The following is a 21692-nucleotide window of genomic DNA, read 5'->3' as shown; positions in this document are numbered from 1 at the left end:
CTATTAGCTTGGATTCCCCATCGATGATGTCACTGGTAGACGGGTTTCTGAACTGTCTACAGCCCTCCTCTGAGACACAGACTGATTAGAATTTTTTTTAATAATTTTATCATGAGCATTAGTGAGGCCCTATTATATGAAGATATGTTGAAAAGTGGTGAAGCAGCTTCTCAATTATTTGATTAATCAGAAAAGTAATCAGATGAATCGCTTAAAAGTCATGGATAGTAGTTGCAGCCCTCACAGCTTTCATCAGTGCACATTGATGCTGCACAGGTCTGATCACTTCTCATAGAAATGCAGGATACAACATAAACTAACATTATACCATGTTATAGGATGCAACATATACCTTGTATTAAACATATCCATATAATTTTCAAACTATGTAACTATATCAATATGTCTATGATAAATCCAGACTGTATGGTATATTCAGACTGTGACACAGTAAGATTATCACAAGTTATTTCAAAGCAATGTATGTTCCAAATAGTTTCCCATTATGGTTATTGTACCATAATGTTCTGGGAAGATAGATTGATTGTAATGGATGAATTGGACTGTGTCAGGCTGACCTAAAATGGTGTAACTAATCATGAGATTTCATATTATTGTGTGCCAAGATCTAGGGCCACACAAAGGTATAAAAACACACCCACAATCCTATTTCATCAGTCCTGTCTGCAGGTATGGTTCTGTTATATTAACAAATGTTATATAGGTTCACAAAACATCTACTGATGCACAAACTTGGACACATCATCAGTGTCGTTTCCTGAGTCACTGGGTGTTTCGGGTCTTGAAACAAGCACCCTCCTCCAGAAGTCCCAACCAAGGCTGATCAGACACCGGCCTGTGTCCAAGTGGCATGCTACTGCCCCCACTGTCTCTTGGGGGCTTAGGGTAGCAGGTGAGCTGTTGGCAGCAGGTGTTGGTGACACTAGGAGGCTCTGGGCACTGTGGGTTGCCTCCGGGCCTGGCTCCTCCTGCGTCTGACCAGAAGTGACTTCCATGCGTTGTGTCGTCGTTGCCGCTTCTCATTCTGCCTTGATGGATTTTTAAACCCTCTTGAATGTGGCCTCAGAAGAAGTGGTTATGGCTGCCAACCCTCTCCATCCCGGGTTGCCGTCAGAAACCTTGGGGTCATATTTGATTCTGAGCTAAACATGGAGGCCCATATCAGAAACGTCACAAAACTATCATTTTATCACCTGAGAAACATCGCCAGTGTTCAACCATTTCTTTCTCAGGCTGATACAGAACAATTAATGCACTGTTTTATTACTAGCAGGCTTGACTATTGCAATGCTCTCCTGTCTGGTCTCCCCTAATCTCTCAAGAACAGATTCTGCTCTGCGTTGGAATCTGTCGTGAAGGTTCGTCATAACGTGTATACACTGGCCTACAAGTGGGCGTGCCTTCAGATCAGGAAGCAGGCCGCGCTTTACCCAATCAAATGTAGTGGGCGGGATTCACGTGTCCGTCGATCCTTCCCCCCTCGAAACGAACCGAAACTAATTTAACAATAGCGTCCGCGGAGCAGACAAAACCACAGAAAGATATTCACATTTTAACTTGCTCTTTCATCATAGAAACAAGTGGGCTTATAACCAAAACGATCCATTTCATTTTTCATTTGGCTCTGGGTTCCCAGATTGGGTCTGCCCAAAAAAGCAGTCAGTCAGTTGCAGCCCGTTCAGAACACAGCTGCACGTGTGCTGACAAAGACCAGACGGAGAGCACACATTACACCTATTTTAAAATCCCTGTACTGGCTGCCTGTTAGTTTTAGAATTGATTTTAAGATCCTTTTATTGTTTTTTAAATCATTACATGGAGGTGCTCTGGCCTACCTGTCTGCAATGATTTCCTGGTATGTTCCCCGCAGAACCCTTAGGTCCTCTGGCACCGGTCTCCTAGATGTTCCGGAGGCTATAGCTCAAAAAGGCATGGGGAAGCAGCTTTTTGCTACTATGGTCCTAGCCTCTGGAACAGCCTGCCGGACTCTCTGCAGGTCACCGAATCAGTCGACATTTTTAAAAGAAAGAAACGTGCTATATAAATACACTTTGATTGATTGATTGATTGAATTACAAAGCACTAATTAATCATTTTGATAATGTCTAATAAACGATGTTGTTGTCTATCGATGCATGCGCTTATTACGCACATTACGCATGCCGTCTGCTGGTGTTTGAGACATGCACGCACAGTCACAGACACTTTCCTTAGGAGAGCGGAGGAACGTTTGAGATCTCGTGCTGACCTCACGTGAATTAATGTATCCCCTAGTTGCCAGATTCATATTAGATCTTAGTTGGAAAACTGTAATGGCATCACCAGAGTGTTGAACACTTCTCATCTTTACATCATGTAAAAAAACCTAATATTGAACACAGTGTGAGCTACCGATCAGAGAAGCGCGGCAAGTTTATCAGTAGTGATTAATTCTAAGTGTGTGTGTGTGTGTGTGTGTGTGTGTGTGTGTGTGTGTGTGTGTGTGTGTGTGTGCGTGTGCGTGTGCGTGTGCGTGTGCGTGTGCGTGTGTGTGTGTGTGTGTGTGTTCCCATGATAGAACACTGGGTGTGACTTATTTATTGGTGCCAGTTTCCTGCTCTTTTCCACCAGTTCTTACCACCTACATTGAGAGCATGATCTCCCAGACAAGCAGTGGTGTAAAGTAACTAAGTACATTTACTCAAGTATTGTACTTTATACAGTAAGTACAATTTTGGGGTACTTTAACTTTCCAATTTTCAGTACTTTTACTTCTACTCCACTACATCTCAGAGGAAAATATTGTACTTTTACTCCACTACAATTGTTTGAAAAATGTAGTTACTAGTTACTTTGTAGATTTTGATTACTATTACAAAACATACATTAACCACTTCAGCCCTATATATATTTCAGCCATTTGAAAATAGCCGATCTACAAGCTCGCAATGCATCGCGATGCAACGCATTGTGAGCTTGTAGATCTGCTATTTTCCAAAGATTTTAATACATTTGAAAACTTGTGAAAGGGGACATTCTGCATAATGAGTACTTTTACTTTTGTATTTCAGGTATATTTTCATACCAATACGTTTGTACTTTTACTCACTCCGGACTCTTACTTGTAACGGAGTATTTCTACATTGCAGTATTGGTACTTTTACTTAAGTAAAACATTTGAGTACATTTTCCCGCACTGCAGACTAGAAATTCAACTTGTTCACAGTTTTTTTGTGTCACATTTCATGCCAGTATGATCATTGTTTGCCAGAGGTGTCGCATTTTGGGTTGTCTGACAGGCTACACTTTCTTTGCACTCTGTGGTTAGTTAGCCACTTTAACTATTTTTTTCTACATTGGTCATTTGATGCTTTCATGCAGATATGAAGCTTTGTATACAGTGTTTTCCGTTGCATATGGAAACTGACTCTCTGATCGGAGGAAGGAGGTAAAGGGGAGAGACAGACAGAGAGTGAGAGAAAACAACTCACGCCCGACTCTGTGTTTTTGACAGCTTGATTGTAAACAAGTAGGCTAGTAGTTAATATGAAAAATACACAAAAAAACATAGTAGCTGAATCTTTCTTTCGTTAAGGGTATTTTTGTACCCCCAAGAGGACACATATGGACCCCTGACATGAATGACGTGAAATAGGGCGATAGATTCACCTATAATAAACGTCAGAAGAGATCAACATTCATTTTATGTTCTCCTCAGGTTGTGGTGATGTTTAATAAAATAATAATCCTGATTAGAGTGAATCAGGAAGTGAAATTAACGTTTGGGGAGTTACCAGTGAGAAGCTTCAACCACACACACACACGCACACGCACACGCACACACACACACACACACACACACACACACACACACACACACACACACACACACACACACACACACACACGCGGTGGAGGAAGACATCAAACTGGTCATGTGACCAAAGTGTCACATGTGATCTGTGTGTGTGTGTGTGTGTGTGTGTGTGTGTGTGTGTGTGTGTGTGTGTGTGTGTGTGTGTGTGTGTGTGTGTGTGTGTGTGTGTGTCTGTGTGGTGTGTACCTCTAACCACTCCGATGCTGCAAGATGTCACCTTTGACCTTTGACCAATAAGTTGTTCAGTTGTAAGGTCAAATGTGACTCATTTATGTGAGAATGTAGAACACCTTAGCTTAAAATGATTAAAAGTAAATTAATTATAGACTAAATCCAGTCCTAATTTGCGCTGATCAGAGCAACGGTTTCCATTCTTTTTTATCTCTTGACAGATCTGAACAGTGTTTGTGCCACGTTTGGTGTGGATTGGAGCATCAGTGCACCTGATTGATTGATAGGTAGGTAGGTAGGTGGGTGGGTGGGTAGATAGATGGATGGGTGGGTCGGTCGGTAGGTAGGTAGGTAGGTAGATAGATGGGTGGGTGGGTAGATAGATAGATAGAAAGATAAATAGATAGATAGATAGATAGATAGATAGATAGATAGATAGATAGATAGATAGATAGATAGATAGATAGATAGATAGATAGATAGATAGATAGATAGATACTGTACATCATTATATATAAAATACAATAAGTTTAAAAAGTATAAGGAAACTTCTTCAGAATGTGTGACAGAAACCTATCACTGAATGTATCTGTGACACATATGGATCATATATACTATGCAGTGAAGACATAATGTTGTACTTTATACTGGCTCACCTGCCAGTGTGGAGCCCCCACCGGGAAGATATACTGTTGTACCCTACTGGCTCACCTGCCAGACCTGATGTTGTTGTTATTGCTGCTACAATGTTGAACCAAATAAAATAAAATAAACTAATAATATGACTCTTGTACTAATAAATAAGATACATAATAAACATTCATTCATTTTATGTTCTCCTCCTACTGTTGGTGTGAATATAAACATATGGTTTATTGCATTTTCTCCAGTCACTCAGGGGGGGGTAAAAAACAGTCCCTAACAATAAAAAGTACAGTCTGTCTGTCAGGTTGTGGTGATGTTTAATAACATATTAATCCCGATTGGCTGCTGAGTGAATCATGAAGTGAAATTAACGTTTGGGAAGTTTCCGGTGAGAAGCTTCACACACACAAACACACACACACACACACACACACACACACACACACACACACACACACACACACACACACACACACACACACACACACACACACACACACACACACACACACACACACACACACACACACACACACACACACACACACACACGGTGGAGGAAGACATCAAACTGGTCATGTGACCAAAGTGTCACATGTGATCTGTGTGTGTGTGTGTGTGTGTGTGTGTGTGTGTGTGTGTGTGTGTGTGTGTGTGTGTGTGTGTGTGTGTGTGTGTGTGTGTGTGTGTGTGTGTGTGTGTGTGTGTGTGTGTGTGTGTGGTGTGTACCTCTAACCACTCCGATGCTGCAAGATGTCACCTTTGACCTTTGACCAATAAGTTGTTCAGTTGTAAGGTCAAATGTGACTCATTTATGTGAGAATGTAGAACACCTTAGCTTAAAATGATTAAAAGTAAATTAATTATAGACTAAATCCAGTCCTAATTTGCGCTGATCAGAGCAACGGTTTCCATTCTTTTTTATCTCTTGACAGATCTGAACAGTGTTTGTGCCACGTTTGGTGTGGATTGGAGCATCAGTGCACCTGATTGATTGATAGGTAGGTAGGTAGGTGGGTGGGTGGGTAGATAGATGGATGGGTGGGTCGGTCGGTAGGTAGGTAGGTAGATAGATGGGTGGGTGGGTAGATAGATAGATAGAAAGATAAATAGATAGATAGATAGATAGATAGATAGATAGATAGATAGATAGATAGATAGATAGATAGATAGATAGATAGATAGATAGATACTGTACATCATTATATATAAAATACAATAAGTTTAAAAAGTATAAGGAAACTTCTTCAGAATGTGTGACAGAAACCTATCACTGAATGTATCTGTGACACATATGGATCATATATACTATGCAGTGAAGACATAATGTTGTACTTTATACTGGCTCACCTGCCAGTGTGGAGCCCCCACCGGGAAGATATACTGTTGTACCCTACTGGCTCACCTGCCAGACCTGATGTTGTTGTTATTGCTGCTACAATGTTGAACCAAATAAAATAAAATAAACTAATAATATGACTCTTGTACTAATAAATAAGATACATAATAAACATTCATTCATTCAAATGAATGAATGTTTATTATGTATCTTATTTATTAGTACAAGAGTCATATTATTAGTTTATTTTATTTTCTAGTTCATTTTATCTCCTACTGTTGGTGTGAATATAAACATATGGTTTATTGCATTTTCTCCAGTCACTCAGGGGGGGTAAAAAACAGTCCCTAACAATAAAAAGTACAGTCTGTCTGTCAGGTTGTGGTGATGTTTAATAACATATTAATCCCGATTGGCTGCTGAGTGAATCATGAAGTGAAATTAACGTTTGGGAAGTTTCCGGTGAGAAGCTTCACACACACAAACACACACACACACACACACACACACACACACACACACACACACACACACACACACACACACACACACACACACACACACACACACACACACACACACACACACACACACACACACACACACACACACACACACACAGATCACATGTGACACTTTGATCATATGACCAGTGTGTTTTTAAAGACATTTGATGGTTTCATCAGTGAGATGTAGTGAGGCTTGGATTAGAGAAGCGTCTGTGAGTTCATTAGAGGTTCCCGTTTTGATCCCTGACTCCTCCTGGCTTCAGGACTCCCTGACTCCTCCTGGCTTGAGTTGTGAGGTCAAATGCGACTCCAGAACTTTCAGTAAACGACTGTTTATTCTCATCTATTCAATTCAGTTCAGTTTTGATCAGTGATGATGAAGATTACAGCCACCCTCCTCATCCTCTCCTCTGTACTTCATGTCAAAGCGATCCCAGGAAGTAAGTACATTATATTTATGTTATTATATAATCTATATATACAATTTGAATCCTGCGCCATGTCGGTTGTCTGTAACGTTGTATGTAGCCAGTGTGACGTCATATGACATCACGGTCGTGACATCACGATGAGACACGCCAGTGTGACGTAATGTCACGACAGCATGACATCACATCCTACCTATAAATAGGTAGGATGCACCAGTTCGACGGCTTCCATCCTCAACACAACCCACGCCGACGACCCTTTACACAAATAAACTGCTAACTTCATCTCCTGCGATTTCAACTATCTTTTCACATTGTACACCACTGCACACTCCCCACAGGTCTGCCATACCAGGTCTGAGTAATCACAAAGTGGGTTTTGGTCATTGGAGAGGTGATGCACGTCACCTCTTTCTGAAGTGGGTACTTTCAAAGCCTGCCGTGGATTTAGGAGAGCACAAAACTCTCTCTCACACTGTGAGGTGCCTGTAAGGTGGCACTGCAAAGTGAACGACGCGTCACGCTAGACGTTCGGGCCGCGTAGCGGCCCGAACTTCTAGTATTATACATTTATATCTACAGATGTTATATAAAAACAAATATGAACAATGCACAATACAAACAAATGCCACACACGCACGCACGCCGCACGCACGCACGCACGCACGCACGCACGCACGCACGCACGCACGCACGCACGCACGCACGCACGCACGCACGCACGCACGCACGCACACACACACACACACACACACACACACACACACACACACACACAGTATTGGATCTTGAATGTTGGTCCAAATACATAAACATTAAAACAGATATCATGAATGATAATAATGAATAATAAAATAAACATTTGAATCTGTTTCAGTGTGAGTAAAACGTTTGACGGGAAGCTACTTTTAATATCCAACCTTTCACTTCATAGGCTATAAGATCAGCTATGTTCAAACATTTTAGTACTTTCGGTACTTCAAATACATTTTTGTCTCTGCCAGGCCGATAGGCATGGCGAGAGAGTATGTTTTGCCCCCCGTCCGTCCGTCCGTCCGTCCGTCCGTGTGTGTGTGTGTCCGTCCTTCTGTCTGCGAGCAGCTAATCTCCGCCACCCGGTCGCTGTGAAACTGCGCACACACACCCCTTGGATGCCACAACAGAACCTCTGCCCTACATTTTTCAGATCAGCCTGTCATAGCGCCACCATGAGGCAGACTTTTGCAAAACATATTTTTTGCTATTACTCCTACAGATTTTGTCAAAAAAAACACGCAAATCGGTACACAGTATCTCTATAGTCATGTGATCAACACGGATCTGTCTGATTTTCCATATTCCATCATGATTGGCTAAAATTGGCTTCCAAAGTTTACAGGAGTGGTACATTATGCAAAATGCCTCAAATCATGAACGCAGCATGCGATTTCCGTGAAATTTTCCACAGAGATTCCCACTTGGCCCAGGAAGAAATGGCACTTGAAAACGTCCACATCAGCCCCATGGTGGCGCTATAACAGGCCGATTCACGTTTTTAGCTATAACTGCACCAATCTGTGTGAAACTTTGCACCCACACTCCCTAGAGGCCAAAGAAAAACCTTTGCCCTGCATTTTTCACACCTTTTAGTTTTGTAATACACATTTTTTGCTCTTACTCCTTCAGATTCTGTCCAAAAATCGGTATACAGTATCTCTATAGTCATGTGATCAACATGGATGTGTCCGATATTTCATATTCCATCCGACTTGACTAACATTGCCTTCCAAAGTTTGCACGATAGGTCCCTTTAGAACAAAATTCCTCAAATCATGAACGTAGTGTGCGATTTCCGTGAAATTTTGCACGCACATTCCACTAGGCCGAGGAAGAAATGCCACCCTTTTCACCTTGGTCTGTTATAGTGCCACCAGCAGGTCTAATTTAGCAAACCACATTTTTGGAACAAAATGCCTCAAATCATGAATGCAGTGTCCGATTGTCGTGCAAGGCCTAAGAAGAAATGGCACCCTTTTCACATTGGCCTATTATAGGAGGCCATAACAACCTACCTGACCTGGCGGAGACTTATGCTCCGAGGAGCACTTTTTCTAGTTATAGCAATACTTTTGTACTTTTACACAAGTACATTTTGAATTCCGGACTTTTACATAACAACAGAGTACTTCTAAATTGCAGTATTGATACCTTTACTTAAGTTAAATATTTGAGCACTTTTTCCACCACTGCAAACATGTCAAAGTTTGTTGTTGAATTTAATGTCATCTTTGTTTTTTTCCCCAGTGTTCCATGAGGACATTAAAATCGTTGGCTGTTCAGACACAGTTAAAGACTCGTATAAAGAGAGCATGATTGCACTGGATGGTGAAGTGTTGGTGTACGCAGACTACAACAAAAGGAAGATGGTGGAGCCTCAGCCTCCGTTCGTAGATCCAATGACCTACCCAGGAGCTTATGAATATGCTTTGAATGATCAAGCATACTGCATAGCCCAGCTGAACGACATTCGCACTGCCTTGAAGAAACCACCAGTGAAAGGTACATGAATACTATTAACACAATAGTTATTAACTAAAACGGTTGAATGTATTTAACATGAATGAAAATGTTCAAACATGTATATTAAGCATTTGTGTTTTTTATGGTGAAATATTTTCTATATAATATGTATTTTTAGTAAACATGAATATGTGCTCGAGGTGCGCAGATATACGATTAGACAACAGTTATCATCAAAATAAAACATGTTACAGTATCTCTTATCCTGGAATACATGATGGGGTCTGACAGAGACAGACAGACAGACAGACAGACAGACAGACAGACAGACAGACAGACAGACAGACAGACAGACAGACAGACAGACAGACAACAAAACTTAACTGGTAGCTCAATCAAATGCATTGTATTTAAAGGGACTACACCATGAATTTTAACTTTTTCTTCTTTTGTGTGTGTTTTTGGTCTCCCCTACCTCTCTTCTATCCTCAAAAATACCCCAGTTTGAACACTCAGGCTTTCACAGCAAATCTGGGGTTTTCTGTAAATTGGTCTAAAAACAGGCCAAACTGATTTGGTCCCTGTGCCTACGTTACATCAGGGAACAATTCCTCCCGTTTTTCAGTTCCAACCAAAAAATAATAATATATATATTAAAAAAAATAAAAATAAAATCTTTTTTTTCTTTTCTTTCCACACAGAACCAGGAGATAACATGCATACAAACTGTCTCAATAGCGCCCCAAACAGCCAAACAGGACAATGTGGTATTGCAGGTGAAAGTACTTTATAAGCCAGAGAGAAGTTAGTTGGAATGAGTATATCTGAGGCTTGATTTAGGCTCAAACCTTTTGAAAAACGTTTGAGGGACATAAACAATATGATATTAAATATTATTATTATTTTTTAAATTCATGGTGTAGTCCCTTTAAGATATTCAATATATTCAAAAAAATGTATTGACAGATTTCGCAAGCGTGAACCTATTTTAGACTTTATGTATTGACATATTTGGGCGATAGGGGGCAGTTATATAATATTAATAAGATGATAATAAGAGTGAACATTAATGACATTTTTAATTGTCTATTTCCAGATGGATATGTGTTCTATGTGGCTCGCCACTGTGTGTTTAATTCCAGTGAGCTGAAGGACATACAGTACATACAGTCATTTAATTTCGATGGTGATGAGTTCATCAGGTGGGACAGCAGAGTAGATCAGTGGGTTGGATACACTGAGCTTGGTGTGAAGCAGGCAGAGCGTCTCAATAAAGGTCCACTGGCTGTGATGAGAGCACAACCAGAGGTATTCTGCAAACACAACGCTGAGATCGACTACTCCAATGTTCTGAACAAGAGAGGTGAGCTGATCTCAGAGCAGCACTCAACACTCGACACCTCTTAAACTATAACATGAAACATGTTTTCACCTACATAATGACCTGCCTAAAATAGAGACACCAGGATTAATGTTTTTACTTACTTAGAACGTAGAATTTTAAAAAGGACCATGCAGGCTAAAACACACCTCTATACACTTCATTACACCACCTGATTTTACATTTTAATTATTGTCTTTACTAGTTTGTTTTGTATGTTTTTAATCACTTTAGTAATATTCTACAGGATTATGTGTGTTGTTTTATTTGTTTCTACACTTGTTCATTCAAGCTATTTTCATTAGATGATATTTCTTGCTTTATTCTGCATTCTACTTTGTAGAAAAACTAGAATATTGTAGAATGTCCAGTATTCTATGAAACATTGTTCTCTGGTGCCATCTGGTGGCCAAACACTGACATTTACAGTTACAATTCACAATGTAGGCATTTATTTATCAGAAACTCTTAATCCAGAGAGATTCACAGTAAGCAAGGAAAACAAGGCAATACATCAAATGCATAGAAATAGTCATCTAGGATCATACGGTAGGTAAACCAAGAATCTATCATCAGTCTAAACAGTATAATATATATCGTTGCTGTCCGGCAGGAACCAGCTAACTCCATTTCTCAGCTTTTGCATTTTTTTCCATAAATCAGTGCTATTGAACACCCTTTACGTCTGTGTTGGTAAAACCAATATTAAACCAATGTAAAGTATTAAAAAGTTCTTCTGACAAAAACTCCAGCAAAGGGGGGTGGAGTTAGCTGGATTTGCTGACTCCAGGCTCCACCCCCTTTTGACCCCGAACCTCATTGTGAGCTTGAAAGTCCATTCAGCTGTTCTTATCAATGATAAACAAAACCTCCTAACTCCATTTTTTCCCCTTTTTTTCATTTCCTGAAATTTCCTAAAAAAAAAAAACATTTTGGGGTTAGCTGGTTCCTGCCGGACAGCAGAGATATATTCTGTACATTGAAACTATACACACTATAGGATGCCAGGTCTACAATGAACCTGGCATCTGTCTACATAACATGCTATATAAATTACATTTTAGCCTTTGCATAAGACTGCAAGGTAGTTGAGGCTATGTCTAGTGCTACAGGCTGAGGTGGAGTCTGAAGAGGAGAGTCTTCAGGTTACGATGGAAGATTGGGAGTGAGTCTGCAGTTCTAATTGCAATGGGGAGTTTGTTCCACAGTTTGGGAGCCAGAAGGGAGAAGAGTCTGGGACGTGTGGAGCGCTGTTCAGGGTGTTTTAGAGAAGAGAGAAGAGTCTAGGACGTGTGGAGCGTTGTCCAGGGTGTTTTAGATAAGGGAGCAGAGTCTAGGACGCGTGGAGCGTTGTCCAGGGTGTTTTAGGGAAGATTCTGACAGCTTCCCTGTGTTAGCTGATCTGAGTGAGCGGGAGGGGTTGTAGGGTTGGATCAGGCTTGAAGATATGGGGATGTCATACCTTTGGTTGCTTTGTAGGCCAACATCAGTGTGAGGGCAGCAAGTGGGAGCCAATGTAGGGAGTGGAGAACGGGGGGAGAGCCAGGAAACGTGAACATTTTGGCTGGTTGAAGACCAAGCTTGTTGCGGCTTTCTGGATCATTTGGATGATATACAATTATTAATGATGATGACATTTTCCTATGACTGGTATATAATAATAAATATAGCTGCAAGCAGCAATAAGCGGTTTCGAGGGAAAAGGCAGAGGCAGAGGCAGAGAGAGATATATGAACATGCATTAATTAACAAAGTCATGATTTTTGTTCAGTAAATTACATTTGGACTGGTTAAATTGGGGTTTGAACCAGGGACCTACAGACTTGCGGGTAGACAGTGTACTGACTGAGCCATTGGATAGACAGAATTGGATTTCATGTAAGTTATCATACAGCATGGGTTGCTTATTATATACACATACAAGCTCATAACGCGTCACATTGTAGATCAGCTGTATGTGGTTACTGTAGGTGTTGTATTAATAATTACATCTACAAGTAACTAAAGCTGTCATATGCTGTAATTGTAGTAGAGTAGAAGTAACACAAATGGAAAGTAAAGTAAAAGTACCTTAAAATTGTACTGTGCTTAAGCACTTGTATTGGTACTTGAATAAATGTACATGTACACTTTTCAGCACCATTGAGGAGCCAATGACTGACAGGCTAGGTATCACCAGGTGCACTAATTGCTAGAGTGCAGAGGGACATGGGTTGATATTAATGGTATTAACTCAAAATGTATATATCACACAGCTTAGATTTTTTGATTAAATCGGAGAGTGATGTAAAAAAAAATCTGTAGTGTAAAAGTTGCACGTTCATGAAATGTCAATGTATATTCGTGTCTTGTGTCTGGGTAGCTCATTTGGAAGAGCTCTTGACTCTGAACCGCAAAGTCATGGGATCGAATCCTGGCAAAGGCAACACTGCATATGAGTAATCTGGTTCCCTGGTGTATAGAGCATTGTTACAGGTATAGACTCATTTGTTTGTTAATGTTGCTACCCTTTAAATGGCCATGGCCAATAGTGTAGCATTGGGCGCTTAAAGTTAAATATTTGAAAAACTAAACATTATTTCAAAGAAAAAGACACCAGGCCACTAATGAGTTGTGAGTGAAGACAGGTGTGATTGGTGATGAGTGATAAAAGCTTCATTTTTTCACTTATGGAAAATCCGCTTTGCCAGTTTGTCGGCATAGGTCCAAAGCTCATGTGTAAAATGTTTCGTGCAGATTGCTCAAAGATCCCAGGAGGAGATAGATTTTTACTGTTTTTCATATAATTCAAAATGGTGGGAAATCTAAAGGTCAGAGGTCAAAAGTCAGAGTATGGAAGTTGTTAGGCATGAGGAGACGCATGTGAGTATCGAAGTTTCATGGCTGTAGGTCAAACAGGGCATGAGTTGTACCTGTTCAAAGTCAATTGAGTGAAATAGCGCCACCCTTTGGCCGATAGTTGTGGTTTCGTTTACCGTTTGGCATAGCCCTCTACCATATTGCAGAGTTTCCTAAAAAGCGACCACACGGTTAGGCCAGAACTGAAAAAACGGCGGAAGAAGAACGCCAAGGGTTTCAATAAGGCTTCGAGCCTGATAGGCCTCGAAACCATAATAATAATAATAATCTTATTTATCTAGTGGAGCCTAAAGTGAGACTGAAGTCAGAGACTCCCCCTGGTCGTGGTAAACACACTCATATACTGAGGTGCAGCAGCTACGACTTCTATCCTAAAGTGATCCTGGTGACCTGGCTGAGAGACGAAGAACCTTTGACCTCTGGTCTCTCCTCTACCGATGGGCTGTCTGATGGAGACTGGTACTACCAGTACCACTCCTACCTGGAGTACACACCCAGGTACACACCTAATAGACACCTACTGAATACATAGAAATACACATCTAATAGACACCTATTATATTCTTTAAAAAATAGGGCCCATTAATTGGTTGCACGCATGAACGAACACACGTATAAACATGGTCGGGACTCGGGAGGAATCGCGTGATCGTGTGTGTGTGTGTGTGTGTGTGTGTGTGTGTGTGTGTGTGTGTGTGTGTGTGTGTGTGTGTGTGTGTGTGTGTGTGTGTGTCTGTGTCTGTGTGTGTGTGTGTGTTACAGATCAGGAGAGAAGATCACATGCATGGTGAAACATCCCAGCCTGACTGCACCTATCATGATGGACTGGGGTCAGTTACTGTAATATACTGTAATGTGTTAAACTACACTCTGTTTTAAGGGTTCAAGGATTATTCTCTATTTGTAAGGTATTTGTTTGTTCGGGGGCACGGTGGCGCAGTCGGTAGCGCTGTCGCCTCACAGCTAGAAGGTCCTGGGTTCGATTCCCGCCAGGGACGCTGTGGGCGTGTTCTTTCCTCCACGTCATCGGCACCCATACCCTAGGTGGGGTTGCTGAAAGGGCCTACTCTGTGTGGAGTTTGCATGTTCTCCCCGTGTCTCCTAGGGTAGTTAATACCCTCACAAAAACATGTAGTAATCCTGGTCACTATACTGCCTCCCCCTGGTCAGCCGGGGCGCCTGATGGAGGAGAAGGGAACTGGTTGGAATAACGTGTTCCTTCCACGCGCTATGTCCAACCAGGGAAACTCCCCCCTGTCCGGTGATAAGAAGCGGCCTGCTTGCTCCTCATGCATTGAAGGAGGCATGAGCTTCAGCTTGGGCTCTCCCTAGGCTGGCAGAGGGTAGGTAGTGCCCAGGATTACATAGGAAATTGGCACTGGGTGAAAAAATGTGGGTTACAAAATCGTGGGACAAAAATGATTTAAAAAAAAAAAAAAATGTAAGATATTTGTTTTGCAGAAAGGAGAAACAACACTCCAAAAAAAACACAATACAAATACCTAAATAGGCCTACATTAAAACATCATAAAAAAGTTACCATTCTAATGAGAAGGTCATGACAGGAGCCTCACCTACTTAGAGCTTAAGTGTCTTGTCTAGATGAGGTAGGCCGATGAGGTAGTGTTTGGTTGTTGTCATATTATTGTCAGATGACTCCATGTCAGTCAGTGAGGATCAAGGTGTTTTTATCTACTGTAATAATATAATATAATATAATATAATTAATATAATATTTGTATTGTCAGATGACTCCATGCCAGAGTCAGTGAAGAACAAGGTCGCCATGGGAGCATCAAGTCTGGTTCTGGGTCTGGTCTTGTTCCTGTCTGGATTCATCTACTACCAGTGGAAGAAACAAGGTGATTAGCATGTTTAGTTAACATGTTTAATTAACATGACTTGTGTAATTAATTATTAATTATTATACTACCAGTGGAAGAAATGAAGTCAGATCAACTGAGGATCACATGCCATGTGGAACCCTCACATAAATGCAAACAAACAAACAAACAAACAAACATGTAAAGCCACAACCTAAACTGGTTTATATTGGTTTAGAAGCTTAACCGGTTTAGACCAGTTTAGACGACCTAGAGGTCAAACTGTGTTCTATGTTGTCACATTTATCTTTCATACATCAGTGTCAAATGTTCACATGAGTTCTGATGCAACATCAGAACTCATGTGACCCTGATGACTGAACCATAATGTTGTTGTGTTGTTGTGTTATTGTGTGTACATTTATGCATTTTATGGAGGAATACACACAATACATTACATTTATTTGTGTGTTTTAATTGTCTCTTCTTCTTCCATCAGGTCGTATTCTGGTGTCGACAACAAATGATAATCTTTAGACTCCTCCCACACACCCAGGTTCACTTCCTCTTTCTTTTAAGGAAACTTTGTTTTTTTATGTATAAAAATGTATAAAACTAGAAAACCATCCCGGTCGTGTGAATTCACATTATCATTTGTCTTCTGCTTAATTTCTTGTAATAATGAATTTAATAATCATATTTAATAATCAAATGATTTGTTGTCAGACAACACTGATAGGTACTGGTAGTTTGGCCTTTCATCATCAATCAAATATAAATATGTTTTACAGACACAGTTTAGATCCCATAGCCTGAGAGGACATCAAGGTGATCCAGTCAGGAAGTGAAGTGCCTGCGATTCAGTTCAGGGAAGAGACGGCACAATGCAGCCAAACTCTGAACCAATAATTTATTTTGAACTAAACATTTCAATGAACTGTACCCAATGATTCAGTGCATTGAACTAAACATTTCAGTGAACTGTACCCAATGATTCAGTTCATTGAACAAAACATTTCAGTGAACTGTACCTAATGATTAAAGTTCATTGAACTAAACATTTCAATGAACTGTAGCCTACCCAATGATTCAGTTCATTGAAAACACTGATCATTCCATCACCAGCAGGATCAAAGACAGAACCTTGTGGTCCAAAGGAGAGTGTTCTACCAACTGAGCGGCCCTTCCTACTAAGATAAACTATTGACAAAGTATTGGTCAAACGTTTTTTGAATGGACTGAGTTGTTTCTGCTTTGATGTTTACTGTAGTTGCAGGGAGGGTGCTGGGAGGCTTGTTCATGATCTATTAACTATTTATAGCATAGTTTTCATCATTAAATCAATAACCATTAACAAACATTTAACAAGTTATGAATAACACATTAACTAATCATTTGGGAATGTTTAATTTATTATTATAAGGGAAGGTTATTACGTTTTTTTTAGGTTATTAAGGGTTATTAAGTGTTAACATGTTCACACAGTTAATACATTCTGATTCTTATTGGTTTATTGTCTTTTCACAGAACACCTGGGAGTGTTTTCAGAGAAGCAGAGAGTCATCGCTGCCCCTTGGTGGAGAGAGGAGGAAATACATGTTTGTCCATTCAGCTTTTAGACAAAGATTGTTAATATAGGAAGATATACAATCTCAATTGGAGCCACTAGAGGAGAAATTTGCCTCTTGGTTTTAAATACTCATAACAGCAGCACAATGATGACATCATTAACCTTTTTGACAAATGTGTTCACAAATGAAAAATGCTAATTGCATAGCCAAGGCTAACAATAATTAGTGTGCAGACTCTGTCTTTTCCCAGTGTTTTGCCCAGGTTGACATGGTTTTGAGGTTAGGGTTAAGGTTAGGTTTATAGCCATAGTTTTTTTTAGGTTAAAGGTCAGGGTTTAGGGCCACCTGGGCGACACACCAAAGGAAGAGGGATTCCCAATTAGTGTGGGCGGTTCATCAAATTACTTTGTATAGTTTCTGTTATCAGAAAACACAAACATAATTTTTCAGTTCTATACTATATTGAAACATTAAATAAATGATCACACACACATTCAGAGTTCCTCATAACATTAGTATTAATATCCATCTGACTGGAAGTCAGTCAGCCATGTTTGTGAAAGAGGTTTTATTATTTTATAATTGACCATAAGTAATTTATTATGTAATCATTTATAATGTGTGATAATTCATGTGTTACAATCATTATGATATCACTGTTTCCCTGTGATATCGGACCTGTGATATCGGACCTGGAGCCTCTAGGGTGGTCTGAGGCGATGGGTGGACCTAAAGCCTCTAGGGTGGTCTGAGGTGATGGGTGGAACTGAACCCTCTAGGGTGGTCTGAGGTGATGGGTGGACCTAAACCCTTTAGGGTGGTCTGAGGTGATGGGTGGACCTAGACCCTCTAGGGTGGTCTGAGGTGATGGGTGGACCTAGACCTTCTAGGGTGGTCTGTGGTGACGGGTGGACCCAGGTCCATCCAAATTAGACAATGGTTGGCCGCCACAGTCAGTGCAATCATTTATATTAAGTAATGATTTATAATAAAGAAAAACATCACATGGATGCAACTGGGACGTATCATCAGTGTTGTAGCCTGGGGTCATCGGGTGTTTCGGGTCTCGCAACATAGAACATACACCCTCGCCAGGTGACCCAGCCAGGGTTGATCAAGCCCCGACTTACGTCCCAGTAGCTACCCACGGTCAGTCCTATAGGGCAAGACAGGGCCACTCAGTCCAGACTCGGGGAGGCTCTGGCACGTGGAGGGACTAGGCTCTGTGGGTTGTCTCCTGGCCGGGCTCCTCCTTCGTCTCACCAGGTCCAGGACCTGAGCGCTGCGCCAGATCAGGTGCACCGCCCCGATCCAAACATTTCCTTCTGGTGTGATGGTTCCTTGGGCCGTGGTGGTACTGCAGGCTCCACTTGCGGATTGATTGAATGGCCCTCCTAAAGGCCTCACCGTGGGTTTGTTGGGCTTCTTCCTCACGGAAGACACAGCCTGGGGCGCTAACCCATACTGCTCCCGGGATGCCGTCTACATTCCGGCTGTCACCAGTCTCTCCTGTGGTCACCAAACTATTCCTGGTTGTCACATAGTCTATTCCTATGAGCCACTACAAATAGAATAACTAATAAAGAAAAACACGTATCATACATCACGTATCATCAGTGTTGTAGCCTACGGGTCCATTTGGTTCCATTTGTACACTCAGAGTTACAAACCCATAAGGGTCCATTTGAAACCCCCTCAGGAAACCACGAGGGTCCCTGGACCACACTTTGAGACCCACTGGTGTAGAAGAGTGTTTCCAGTGAGCCGACATGCACAATGTCAGCACCCTGACTCTGTTTGACCAGAATGGAACAGAGCCTTCGGTATCACTGGTAACACTTATGAAGGAAATAAGGAAGAGGCCCATTATCTCTGCTAGTGCTCGGCAAGGGAGATTATGTTTCCGCTTCTGTGTGTTTCTGTATGTTTATTTCTAGGACTTATCTTGGAAACCACTGGACAGATCATCAACCAAATGTCTTATGCATGTGCAGACAGTATTAGCCAAGGAAGTGCCTCTTTATAATAGGCCTCATTTTGGCACCATAGAGATAGCCGGCTCTGACATTGTGTTTTGATTTTCTGGTAATCAAAGTAGATGTCCATAATTTGAACATTTAATCATATGCATTAAGTATATTAGCCTAGAGTATAAAGGCATGGTCACACATGCATGACTGAACTGGGGATTGGCCAACGCATGCCGAGGCATCAAACCGTCGTATTACGGAGATATATGGAGATACAAGACGTCTGAGATATTATTTACTATAGCTTGAGTGTGTCAACAGGCTGTCTGCTGTAGGTTGTTCGTAGAGGTAAAGGAAATGGTGATGCCAGTACGACTTGAACCCGAACCATAATAGCAATCTCACAAAACTTTCAATCAACCATTCTGTCCCTGTCATAAAATGTCATGGCAGGCAAAGATTCAAGTGTTTGTCAAACACATCTATGAAGCCAAAACTGCACAGCAACTCTTGGAGACAACTCAAAAAACAGTGGAATTCTTCCAAGCTATAGTCCCATATTAGATGCATCTGGGGGCAACATAAGGTGTTAAGCCTAATCTTCTACTCCACTAACATCAGTGTTGTCTGACCCGTACGGGTCCATTTGGCTACATTTGTACAATCTTAGGAAAACTAAATTGAACACAGATGATTTTACTGTGCAGTTTTCATTGGGATACATTTGACTGATGAGACACCAATTGCTTGGCATGTGAAATGATGTGGTAGAACGGTGGTTTCCCAAGTCCAAATCATAAGGCACACCTGTGTCCATATAGCAAAAAAAGCAGACCTTCAAGTTCACGTTAGGCACTGCGATGTGTTGTGAGCTTGTAGATCTGCTATTTTAGTATAAAATAAATATTTTTGTATAGTTGTATTGCGTATAATGCAATAATAGTGTGTGGTTATCACACCTGGACTTGTCTCACAGAACACCAGTGTGCCTCAACACACCATTTGGGAAGCACTGCTGGTTTATCAGTGTAGACTGACCTGGTCACAGGCAGTGGTGGGAAAAGTACTCACATTTTTAAGAGTAAAAGTATCAATACTGCAATGTAGAAATACTCTGTTAAAAGTAAAAGTCCGGAATTCAAAATGTGAAAGTCGAGTAAAAGTACCAAAGTATTGGTATCAAAACGTAGCCTACTTACCAAAAGTAAAAAGTATGCTACTCATTATGCAGAATGTCCCGTTTCACAAGTTTTCAAATGTATACAACTAGAAATGCGGGCCGCTACGCGGAATTAACATTCATCTTTAACCAAGAGTTTTCTGTTCAGGTTCAGCAAAAACCTTGACTCTGAGGGAATAGAATAATTAAGCATTTACAGTTCTTGAAACAGCCTAATAGGCTATAAATCATAGCGTATTGTATTCCTTTTGTATACTTAGCCACATTTTGGGGTAATACACACATCTCTCATCTTGTCTTTCAGCTGTTTGGTGGTCCAGCGGTTTACTGCTAATTAAGGCTTTTCTCCTAGCGTGAGATCCTGGGTTCGAATCCGGAGCAATAGAAGCAACATCAAGCTGTTTTATTTGTATTACACACAATGTGGAACAGATGTTTGATGCACGCATTGATTGATTGAATACTTTATTCAAATCAGATAACATTAGATAGCAGATAACATTATTTAAATTATAAGTCTCTCTGTCTGTCTGTCTGTGCGTGCGTGCGTGCGTGCGTGCATGTCGACGTCAAACAACATCTATAAGGTTCATATTTCAAATATAAAGTGCTGACCCCATGGCCACGGATGTTACAATTATGTACGGCCCCTCAAAAAAAAAAAAAGGACCAAGTACCGAGCAAAGATCAAGTTTACAAAGTATTGAGGGGTTAAGTCGTTAAATGTCTAGCAACCCATTTAACATGAATCCAATATGTAGTGGGGGGTCCCTGCTTCATCTCTCTCTCTCTCAGCTAAGGGGTCCTCTTGGCCTGCAAAACGTTGAAGACCCCTGGTCTACAATGCACCGATGTCTGACGTAATTTATGCATCCTACCTGGGTTGCGGTTTTCCACCCCCATTCTGAATTCCCATAGACGTCTTTAATATCGCGTCATATAAGAACTGTGTTCCAAAAATAAACAAATGATTTTACTCTTATGGATATGAAGCATCAACTGACGGTGAGAAAACACTAATGTTATTTACGCCGAATTAATTACATTTTCGCCAGAAACAGACTGTATCAAATATGAGTGACTGGCTATCATAAACGATTCAGAGCCTCCTCCCTAACAATATCACGAGACATTATTTTTTTTTTGGACCACAATTCTTATATGAGACAATTCTAAGATGACCCAATGTTATAGCCTGGGATCCAGCCTGCTTCGCTACGTTCGGTGGACTTTTTTTTCTCTCTTCGCTTATCAGTCTGGAATGCCTCCTATTGACTCCTTTTGTAGAACTACACTGGAACTACATAATGTTACGTTAGGCAACGTCGTTGCTGATTGGAGGTTGTTCAAATGAATGACGAATCACAACGATCACAGTGTTTTTTTTGTCCCGCCCCGCACCACAGACCAATCAGAAGCCACGGCACGATTCGAGACGTT

Source organism: Gymnoscopelus microlampas (assembly GCF_963454915.1).
Source record: "Gymnoscopelus microlampas genome assembly, chromosome: 11".
NCBI classification, from domain to species: domain Eukaryota; kingdom Metazoa; phylum Chordata; class Actinopteri; order Myctophiformes; family Myctophidae; genus Gymnoscopelus; species Gymnoscopelus microlampas.
Note: the sequence above shows the minus strand (reverse complement) of the source record.